We start from the raw sequence: 11,985 nt of genomic DNA, 5'->3' as shown, positions 1-11,985 counted from the left end.
AAAAAAAAAAAAAAAAAAAAAAAAAAATTAAAAGTACTATTGGATAATTGCTAAATTGTAGTTATTACTATTACTTTACTTTAAATGTTTTCATTTCCCCTTCAGTTAATTTGCCTATACCCCATTCTTGCTTCTCTAGCTCTGTGGTATCTATGTGGTATCTGGAGGCTATTAAAAGATGTTTATTTTTCCTGAGATGATAAATAGTTTGGCATGACTGATTCTCAATTGTTGAAATAGTGGAAGCAGAAGAATAAAGTCAGGCCTTCCAAGTTGTAACTGGAGGAAATATTCTTAGCTCTATTTCCCCTAGTTATGTTTGGTTTAACTGTACAATTTAATTACATTGCAATAAAAAAACACATTATAAAAGTAACCATGCCAAGGACCACCTACAGAGACCACATTAATGCTTTCATTTATTTGTTGTGTAAGCGTGTAATTTTAGAGAGATTTTTCTGCAACATAGAGGATAAAATATATAGAATCAATTGTTAGAAGTTTATAGTGTTCTTACTATGTGCTGGCCATTGTATCAGATATATTGTAGATGTTCCAAAGACAGCTCCTCAGAGTTGATAATGATGGAGAGAAATAAGACATTTTCACAAATAAGGCCTCCCCGTGGCGCAGGGGTTAAAGACAGCGCCGTCAAGCTATTGCCAGCCACTGCAGCATGAGTTCAATCCCCGGCTGGCGAAGAAGAAACCCACGCGGCACAGGCAGCAGACCTCTCCTGTCTCACCCGCTGCTCCCAGCAGTATATTTCATAGATCTGCCTGTTCTGCTCCCCACTCTCTGGTGAATTCTCTCTCCGCCCCGCAACTCTGGCTTATACCCCAGTTCTTGTATTCATAAATAAATAAATCTTTAATATAAAAAAGACATTTTCAACAAATAACAAAACTATAAAAGTGGATGTGCAGGAAAGATAAAAATTAAAAGTATTTATGGAAACAAAAAGTAATGTCAATGACGGTTTCTTTGCTGATTCCTTTAGGGAGGCTTTACATAGTGGTGATAGTTAAACTGGATAGGATTTCATATAAGGGACAGGTACGGTTTAGGATGATTCAGGAGAAGAGAATTAAACAAAGCATGGAAATAGAAGTTATCTGGTGTGGTTGGATATACAGGAGCAGTGAGAGAGGATATATTGGGTCACATCACTGGCCACTCTGGGGAGGGTGCATATATTTTAGGGGTATTGATAGAATGTGAAAGATTGGAGAGGAAGAGTAAGAAAGAAGGAAAGGGCATTAAAAACTTAAGAGGAGAGGCCATGCTAATGGAACTAGAAAAAGGATGGATTTACTGCCGGGGTGGTAGTGGGGGACTGTGTTAGCGCTCTCCCCTGAGGAAAAAGAAAAAAGAATAAAAAGAAAAGGGATAAAGAAAGAACAATGGACTACGGGTGCTTTGGTGGTGGGAGAGCTACAGTGACCACGCCTGGGGGGAGAAATCCTATACCGTGCAAAATTAACAGGATATAAAACAATGTCCTTCATTAAATAAAGAAAGGACAGTAGGAAAGACAAGAACAATGATGAAGTATGCCATTACTCTCCTGTTAAAGTGTGTAAGAAAGGAAAACCAGCAAAGGAACATTCTTCAACATGTGACTTCATCAAGGAAGTATTCTTTGTCCCTATCTCCTAAATTCGGTCAGATTTCCTTAGTGACCTTTGAGTTAGTCAGGATCCAACAGGAAATAGGCAGAACATTCAAACTGGAAAACTGATAAGCTCAATAAGAAAAAGATTCATTAAAGACTGCACAGGGTAAAAGAAACCAAAAAGGATGGTGAGGAATGTCAGGATGGCACTTGGGAGCTGTGACCACTCCAAAGCCTGAGTGGCAGGGAAGGTAGTGGTTCCCAGAATCTGAGAGTTGTAGGGGAAGAGCCATAGGGCCATAGCAGACAGCTCCTTGACAATGGGAAGGAAACTGATTCAGACTTTGGGGTGGAGTGAAGGATCACTGATCTGGAGAAACTGACATCTGCCTGTACCCTAAGGGAGAATAAAAGGTAAGGTGATTTGGAGTAGATGTATAATGGGATGCTGTTAGGGTGCTAAAAGATGGAATTGCATTTAAATAGATTATACTTCTTGGATGTTTTGGGCAAAAAGAATTGAGGGATTAGGCTGGAAGCAAAGAACAGGAGACATAGCTAGGTTTTTCTATTTGGTAGTAGAAAGAAGCGAGTTCTTAAATCTGTTATCAGTTTCAGGTTTTTCTGGCATTTGGCAGAAATGACTTGGTAGATACCATGGGCTGATTCTCCTTTCTTTTGCTGTTGACTAAAGAAAGAAAAGATAAATTAAAAAAAAAAAGTTTTTAAGGGGGCCTCCCTGGTAGTGCAGGAGTTAAAGACAGAGCTATCAAGCTCTCACCAGCCCTGCAGCATGAGTTAAATCCCCTGCTGGCCAGGGGCCAACCCACATGGTGCAGCAGACCTCTCCTGCCTCATCCACTGCTCCCCTCAGCAGTGTATTTCAGTCAGTCTGCCTGTTCTGCTCCCCACTCTGTCTCTGATGAATCCTTTCACCCCCCACACCTCTGCCTTACACCCCAGTTCTTTTTTTTTTTTTCAATTATTTATTTATACAAGCACTGGGTACAATCAGAAGCACGGGAGGGTGAGAGAATTCACCAGAGCCAGAGGGGAGAGCAGAGCAGGCAGACTGACGAAATACACTGCTGAGGGGAGCAGCAGGCGGCAGGAGAGGTCTGGGCGCCATGTGGGACCCTTGACCAGCGGCGGCCGGGGATTGAACAGGTGCTGCAGAGGCTGCGGGCAACTTCGCAACCCAGCGCTCAACCGCTGCGCCGCCGGGGAGGCCCAAATTTCCACATTTTAATACTATTTAAAAATTTGTTTTTCCGGGCCTTCCTGGTGGCACAGCAGGTTGGGTGCAGCGCTGTGAAGCTGTCCCGGCCTCTGAAGCTCTGGTTCAATTCCTGGCTGGTTGGGAGAAACCCACATGGCTCTGCAGACCTCTCCTGCTTCATCCTCAGCTCCCCTCAGCAGTGTCTTTGGTCTGTCTGCCTGTTCTGCTCTCTGCTCTGCCTCTGGCTATCCTCTCACCCTTCCACATATCTGGCCTGTACCCTAGTTCTTGTATAAATAAATCAATCTTAAATAAATAAATAAACAAACAAACAAACAAATAAATAATATGTTTTTCCTTTGTATTTGTTTCCCTTTCCTGTCTGTAATACAGCTCCCAATGATTTTGCCACTGTTAGAGTCTTAATCTCCAAGGTCATGATTCTTGCTCTTGCTTTCTCTTGACAGCACCAAGGCACGAGGTGGCAGGAGGTGCATGAAACTGCTGACCCAGAGAGCAGAGGTAGACAGCGCTGGCCAGGAGGGCTGCAGATGAGCCAGGGGACAGGCAGCAGCAGGAGACCAGGAAAGAAGAAGGATCTACCAGGGGGCCTGAGGTCCCTAACTAGAAGAGGTTGGGAGAAATCAGCAGGCAGGGATAGGACGGAGCAGCTACTGAGGGCCAGAATGGCACTCAAAATCAGTGAAGTTTTATCCTTGGAAACAACTTCCTGCCTGTCCTTGCTCCTGGGTCTTTCTCAAGCTCTGGTAGCTATGAAAGTAAGCACCACAGACACATGACTAAGGTGAGAGGCTTTCCTGTCAAATGAAAAAAGAATTGCATATCATATCCTCATGATTCTTTCTCCTTTAGGTTTTGAGTTTAAGATTAAAAAAAAAAATCTTCAGGGTTTGTCTTTACTGAATGGATAAGGGCTCCTGGCAGGTAGGGTTTTTATTATTATTATTATTATTATTATTAACTAAATAATTGTGTTCTTATCCATTAAAGAAGATCCTCAAAGGACATCTTCTGTTCATGGAGTCTTAAGTCCTTCAGAAACCAAAGAACACGTCCTCTTATCTTTCCCTCATTGTATAAAGAGACAAAGGAAGAAAACAGTGAATCTGGCACCCAGGACTTTCTTTCCTTAATCCTTATTCTGATTCTTGAATGTCTTTCCTATTTTAGTCCTGCTCTTCAGTTTCTGCAAATTTCTCCTCTTGTTTGCTGTCCCTGTGTATTTATAGATATTAGCTAAATGTGGGAATCATAATCATATTAGCTAAATGTGGGAATGTTCACTCCTGCAGCATAGGAATGCTACAAATAATCAATTGAATTGATTTATAAATGATTGTCATTAGTAGCTGAATACTTTATATGTGTCAGAATCTGCATTTAGCATTCATTATTACAACACATCTTCACTTTAGTTTGAGATTGTCATTTTTATCCCTACTTTACAAAAAGGAAAATCATGGAAAAATTACACTGCCTCTTTCAGCATGTACTGTTAACATATGTTAGAAAGCGGTGGATGAGGACTTGAACAGTAGCTGCTAAGACTAGGCCATACTCTGAATCACTACAGATTTAAATCTAGTGTGGTCAGAATTGTAACCTAATATGGAGCTGGGAGAAAGAAAGTAGGCAGTTTTAGAAAGAATCTAGTAGGTTTTAAAGAAAATTTATAAGGATTCTTTTAAGCTTTTTATTAAACATTTCAAACAAATAAAACCACAGAGAATAGTATAATGAACACCCATAAGTTATTACTCAAAATATCTATCTGTCTTGTTTTGTCTAAACCTATAGTCCCCACCAACGCCCTAAATCATTTGAAGCAATTCCCAGACATATTTCAACTGTGTCATATGTATCTCTAACAGATTTGACTCTATAACAACCCTACTGTTATTATTTCAGCTAAAAATAAAACATTAAATTTAACTATTATGAATCTTAAAATATTCACTTAAAAGATTACCAAATACTGTCCCTTAAAGTGGAACAAAAGGGGAAGAAAGTTGTTTTCTAAATCATATAGATATTCCTGAAACATACAATATCTAGGTGATTATTTTTTAATAGTGGAGAGTGTTGAAAGTGGGGTGAGGTGTCAGAAGGAGAAAAGTTTAGAGTTAGATATATGCTGCAGTTCAAGTGTTGAGCTTTGTCCTTTTAATATGATGCCAGGGAAAATGGGCCTTATACATCTGATCCTTTATCACCAGATTAGTGACCTGCTATCTTTTAGTGCTACTGTTTTCTAGGGATGCCAGTTCTATTACCAATTGAAATGACACTCATTTTCACTGTACAGATTCAGAGTCCTTTGTCCCCTCCTTTCAGGTGTTTTTTACTGAGTATATATTTTCTGTCACATAAGTAATTTGAAAAATAGTAAGTTGTTCTGAATTGAGTATTTATTTTAAATTTGTATATTTGTGTCAAATGGCAATAGTCATATTTAGAGAGTTGTTCATAAATTTGTGGAACAACTTTTGAATATCTTTTATTTCCCAAAAGGACACTGGATTCTCTAATTAGACAAGCCACCAATATTGTTCATGTCATCTCCATAGTGTGCCACACTTCCTTTGTATACATAGATGTTGCTAAAAAAAAAAAACACCTATTTTGAGTGAAATATTGTAGTAGACTTGAATGTAAAATGGTGACTAAAATTCACTCAGTTTCAGACTACTTAGAAGACAATGACATTAAGCATAAAATCCCTCCAAAACATGGCTAGAAACAGAGACGGGAAAGAACAAGATCTGTAGGAAATAATAATGGGAAAGTCACATTTGCATTGAGGAGGAGTCCATAGTGAAGAAGTGATATGAGCTGTGACCTGATGAAGATTTCAGGCAGAGAAACAGAATGTGCAAATGCCCTGAGACACATAAGCAACTGACTGTCAAGGACTCAAAAGAAAGCGAGAGTGACTGAGTATAAAAGAGCAAGATGATATAATATAGGAGAAGATGAGGTTGGAAAAAACAGGTAAGACCTTGTAGATCATATTAAAATACTTGAATTTTATGTATAATGAGAAACCCTAAAAACGTATTCAATCTGGATTGTGGTTTGGCCTTCTAAACTATTGTAAAGATCATTTTGGTTGCTGTATGGAAGTTTTTTTTTTTTTAATATTTATTTATTTATACATATAAGAGCTGGGGTACAGGCCAGAGGTGCAGGGGGTGAGAGGATTCACCAGAGACAGAGTGGGGAACAGAACAGGCAGACTGACTGAAATACACTGCTGAGGGGAGCAGCAGGCAAAACAGGAAAGGTCTGCTGCACCATGTGGGTAGCTCCCTGGCTGGCCAGGAATCGAACTCATGCTGCAGAGGCTGTAATTGCTTCATAGTGCTGGGCTTAACCCCTTGCACCACCAGGGAGGCCCTGCTGTATGGAAATTTTAATGGAGAACCTTAAGGAGAGAAACTGGGGAGACCAACTGAGAGGATTTTAAGTGCTCTACTTTGATAATCCTCTCTCTGATCTTGTGCAATGCATATGATTTTGAGAGATTAGGAAGAGGAAATTTACAGAGTTTGTGTGACTTGTCCTATCATATGGCTGATAAATAGCAGATCTGGGGCTCAGTCTCTCCAACTTTAAAGACCATGCTGTTAAGTACAATACGGTGTTTCCTCACTATATCTAAAGCAATGCTGATGTGGTTACACCTCTTCTAAAACGGTCCCAGGGATTCTTGTCTCTTGGTTCACTTTCTTACGTTATCCTTTCCCTTGTAGGATGGACTTGCTTCTAACAGATAGGATATGGAAAAAGTCTTGTGATGCCACTCTGAGATTAGATTATAAAATTGGATTATAAAATTGGATTATAAGATTGTAGCTTCCGTCTTAATAGCACTCTTTGTCATCCCCTTGCTCACTTGCTCTGATGAACTAGCTGCCATGTTTAAAATGCCCAATAACAAGGAACAGTTGGCCTCAAGCCAACAGTCCATGTGGAACTAAATCCTGCCAACTAACACGTGAGTTATATAGAAACAGACCCTTCCCCACTTGAGCACTGAGATTTCTGCAAACCAACTGACACCTTGATGCCAGTCTGTAAGACTCTGAGCAGAAGGCCAAGTTGAGTTATGTCCAGGTGACTTATCTACAGAAACTGTAAGACAGCAATTTCTATTGCCTTAAGTTTCCAAGTTTGGGGAGTAATTTGTTACACAACAATTGATAACTAACACAAATGATAACGTCAACATTAACGATATTAATAACTATCGGAACACCTTTCATTTGTGCAATGCTTCAAACTTCTTCAAAGAAAAGTCATTTCAAAATAACAAAATTAGGAAACAATACATTACCATTATCTTCTAAAACATAGCAGCTGTACTTGAAAGTACCACCTGCATTTTCAACAAGAAAAATTGGTTTATTCACCTGGTTTTCATTACCTTAATTCCCATCTCTAAAACCATTTGAAACATGCTATGTAGCACGGGAGTTATTTTCTTCTTTGTACTAAATTATTAGTATAGAGGCACATTTAAACCATCTGGCCCCCGTGTTTAGTTGGACTTCAAATGTGTAGCTGCCAGTTGGATGTCTTACCCTGTGCTGGGGCTTCCTAATCCCTATATCAATTTGCACTCCAAGAGAGGGACATGGATTTTAAGCTGTCAATCAGTATTTTTGCCAGTTGAGACAAAATATAAGGGGCAAAAATTAAGTAAATAAATAAATAAATAATTTACATGAGACCAGTGCTCAAACTGGGCAAGACAAAAAGAATTTTTCTCATAAGTTTTCCCAAAAGGAGCTAATTACTGTGGGAGAAAGTAATCTTTATGTTTGGCTTGAATAACCACAGAAACACAAAATGCAAATTTTTTTATAATGGGTAAATTAAAGAAAGAAACTTTTGATTGCACTCACAGGGGCTTACTTTTTGTTTTTAAGTGTTGAGTATATGTGTAAGTGTATGTAGCCATATGCTCACATTAGCAGAATGAGAAAAATAGGAAATACATGAAAAATTCATTCATTTCACAAATAGTTCTTGAGTATCTAAAATTGCCAAGCAAATTTTGAATGTAAGGGATATACACCAGAATAGGACAAACACAGTCTCAATCCTGATAAAGCTAAATTTTAGTGGGAGAGACAGATAAGTAAAATCTTAAGCAATAAATCAATAAATAATTACAGGTTGTGATGGTGATTGAAAGTAAGAAAGAATTGTTTACATTGGTTGTTCAGAAAAGAGCTTGTCTGAGAGCTAAAGGAAGGGTGGAGTTAACGATGTCTGGAACTAGGAAGGGCTTTCCAGACAAAGGGAATAGCAAACACAGAAGCCAGAAATAGGGGAGTGTGTAATATTCTAGACCCTAACAAAAGTCTGTCTGGAAAGTGGGATGATAAGAGGTGGAGCAGTAGTCTCGAGTCTGATCATTTAAGGTTTTGTAGGCTCTAAAAAAGAATGGGACTTTAAGTTCAAAGGGAATCGATTGAAGGCTTTTACAATCCCAATAGCATGTTCTGGCTTACGTTTTCAACAGATCATTCTCATGGATGCATGCAGAAGAGACTATAAGCTAGCAAGAATGGATGTCAGAAATCATTTGCAGTATTCTAGGCTAACGATGATAGTGGCTTAGAGCACAGGGTTGTAATAGACCTGAAGAATAATGAATAGTTTGGAAGTAGGACTTAATATTACTTGAATTTGGGGGGGTTGAAGGGAAGGATAGATCAAGGAAACCACTTGAGTTCGGTGTTTGAATTAAGTGAACATAGTGCAATGTATAGTGCTGAGAAGTCCCTACAGAGGTTGAGAGACTCAGGAAATTGGTTTTGAACATGCCAAGTTTGAAATGCCTGTGAAATATTCAAGTTAAAATTTAAGTTTGGAAATTGAGTAAATACATGTGAGTTGGATATAAATATAAAGTCAATCATTTTTGTGATTAGCCTAAACATTCAAACATACAATATGGAGGATTATGCTCAGTAATCCAGTTCTTTGATTTTTAGAGAGCTGAAATAAATCTCAGATCACTTTTAATTCTTTCATCTTTAATTATAATCCAAACACAAACCAATGTCATTTTTCTGCTTCATGCTTTCTATTTTTTTAATATTCTAATTCTCTATTATAAAAAAAGTTGATTTATTTATAAAAAGGAAGAGAAGTCTAAAATTTTGGGGAGCACTTACTATACAGTAGGCATGGACAACAAAATATTACATCACTTAATTACAAAACAAACCTCTAAGATTGTCTTCTTTTTGCAGGTGAGAAATTGAGGTTCAGAGTATTTAAACAACTTATCCAATGACATGCAGGCAGGATTCAATGCCAAGTTTTCTTTTGGCACTAAAAGCCCTGCCTCATCTTTATGGAGTCTGAAAAGCACACAGCTCCGTCTGTTTCTCCTTTAGTTTCCATATTTCTTTCTACTGTCCTTACGTCTCCTTTATCATTGAACTAAATTGAATTCAAGCAACACTTAGAGTGTCCAGACATTTGTATTGTGGTTGCTTTGATTACATTTGTGCTGAGTTAAGGATATGCTTCTTTCCTCACCTCCACCACTTGATGGTGTCCTGCATTGTCTCAGCTGCTTAATAAAAAGGAATTCCCAATATCTTTTCTTCTGAGAATGTCATAAATAGCCATTATTGCCTTGGCAATTTTCTGTACTTCTGCATCCGGTGAGGATTGGCTGTTACCTAAACTGTTCATTTTCTCCTGGTCGTAACCCACAGGAAACTAGACTCATTAACTCTGAGACTTACTTAATGGAACAAATAACTTTGTTTTCTTTCTCTTCTCTTTGTTTCTCCATAATCCATTTTCTTACTGTAGTTCCCATTCTTGCTGTTCTACTTTTAATTTCATTATTTTATTTTTATGTTTCTTTAAAAAAATAACCCAAAACCTCTTGCCAGTTTCAGTTTCCCCCCGATATTTCTATATTTTAGAATAGTACTATTTGAACCTCTTAATACTTAATTTGTTCGTTGATTTAAACAAGCTATTAGCTAACATGGAACTTGACTATTCTTTCTCAGAAAAAAAAAAAGAGTGTTTGTCATTGGGAGGTATACATATTTTAATTAGATACACTAGTCAAAGGAACACCTACATTATTTTTAAAACAACCTCTTCTGAAGCATCTTCTGCTCCAGTCACTATTATAAGCTGTGAACTATCACTTAACACTTCTAGTCATACTGTGAGGCAGGTACTATTATTACCTGCATGGTACAGGTGAAGAAACTATGAAGAAAATAGAACAGGACATCAAAACAGAAAATTCATATCCACTTTCCCTCCTGGAAACAAAATATAGCCCTAGCCCCCTAACCGAGGTATACATTTGTGGCATTGTAAGGCAGGAAGAGGGAAAGAACAAGGAAATGGAGTATCTGATGAAGCAAAGATGAGGTTCCCAGGAGAACAGTGGAGTTCCAGATGGAGAGAACAGAGGAGTAGAGCATGACTTAACCTGCATAGAGGAGAGGCAGGCTATAAAGGGAGACTGACCTGAGATCGACAGAACCTTTTGGTGTCTTTCCTTTCCATACTAAAGATTAAGCTAGAAACTTACCCTTTCTCTGCTAGCATGCCAGTAGAGAAATTTGCTGATGCCTACATTGTGTGAATTACATGCATAAAGATGCCCCTCCTACCAGAATACAGAGGCTTCAGGAAAAAGGTATCGGCCTATTGAATGGACAATGAGACAGAGTTTTAAGTGATGACTAGCAGTATTTTAGGCAGTTCTGGTGGAACAATCAGAGAATCCTTCCAGGGAAATGTTATAGAATAGAGAATACATTTGAAGTGGAGATACTGGAGCACTAAAAAATGTTTGTATTTCATAACACTCATGAATTGCATATACTTTAGGAGGAGAATATGAGCACACTTTCCTATTTAAGTTTATGTAATCATATGTAATGTGCAATTTTATGACATCTTGTTAGCATTTATAAATTAAAAAAAAGCTATAAATCCAGTGATATTCCATTCCCAATAAAGGATCTTTGTACAAATGAGTTTTTGGTAAGAGTTACTGCTTTATCAGTAGCAACGTGGTTGCTACTTGAATTTTATTTGAACCACAGTGTACACATGAACTACAATCTAGTATTTGGAAAATTATAGATTAAATGAAAATAAGCCTACACTATAAGTTTAACCAAAGAATGCACAACTAATTTGATAATAATGAAGCTAACAGTCCTGTGTAATTAAAGAGTAAGAATAGTAGTGAATAAGAACTGTGACCAACCCAACATAACACTGTTGAGATACTGATAATTAAGGATATTTTCAGAAAGGAGGCGGAATTTCAAGTGTCTGCAACACACAAGTAGTAAACGCTTTGCAAACTTGTGTAATAGCTAAAAGAAAACTGCTTTAGGGCCTCCCCAGTGGCGCAGCGGTTGAGCGCTGGGTTGCGAACCTGCCCGCAGCCTCTGCAGCGCCGGTTCGATCCCCGGCTGCTCCCCGGCCACCAGAGGAGGGTCCCACATGGCGCGCAGACCTCTCCTGCCGCCCGCTGCTCCCCTCAGCAGTGTACTTCGGTCCTTCTGCCTGCTCTGCTCCCCGCTCTGGCTCTGGTGAATTCTCTCACCCTCCCGTGCTTCTGACTGTACCCAGTGCATGTATAAACAAAACAAACAAATAAATAAATATAAATAAACATGCCTCTATAAAATTAAAAAAAAAAAAAAAAAAAACTGCTTTAGAGTCCTCAGGAAATTCTAGAATGTGTTTATTTTCTGAATAAATTTTACTAATTCCTAATAGCTCACTCTCTGTAACCATTAGGAATGCTTTGAGCTGCATGTTATAGACAATCCCAGCAGGTAGTGACTTAAGCCATAAGAATATTATTTATGGAATAAAAGCCTCAGACGTATAGTTTGGGTATTAAATCAGCAGTTCCAAACTTACAGGTGTTGAATGATGTTTCTGTAATTCTCTTCATCTTCCCTGTAGCACTAGGCCTCATGTCCTCAGGCTTCAGTGGTGAGGCCTCCTCTCACATGCCATCTGCCTTTATCAGGGAAGAAAAATCTTTCCTAGAAACTTCTCCATGAATGACACGCCCCTTATGTCATATTAACCAGCACTGGGTCCTATC

The 11,985-nt window shown here is 38.5% G+C and overlaps 1 protein-coding gene across 7 annotated transcripts in view; it reads right to left on the bottom strand.

Annotated features, from left to right (window-relative positions):
- LOC129146917 (uncharacterized) overlaps positions 1-11,985 on the bottom strand; it is a 163,837-nt gene that overhangs the window by 98,416 nt on the left and 53,436 nt on the right. For 5 of the 7 annotated variants that reach the window (XM_054701606.1, XM_054701605.1, XM_054701601.1 and 2 more), the window contains one exon: positions 11,796-11,898. The exons of the other annotated variants lie outside the window; for them this stretch is intronic. The gene's annotated coding sequence lies outside the window, so the exon portion shown is untranslated. The remainder of the gene's footprint in view (positions 1-11,795; positions 11,899-11,985) is intronic. 7 annotated transcript variants of the gene reach the window in all.

Source organism: Talpa occidentalis, unplaced genomic scaffold (assembly GCF_014898055.3).
Source record: "Talpa occidentalis isolate TD23 unplaced genomic scaffold, MPIMG_talOcc4v2.1 talOcc4.5, whole genome shotgun sequence".
NCBI classification, from domain to species: Eukaryota; Metazoa; Chordata; class Mammalia; order Eulipotyphla; family Talpidae; genus Talpa; species Talpa occidentalis.
This window is presented reverse-complemented; position numbering and strand designations above follow the sequence as displayed.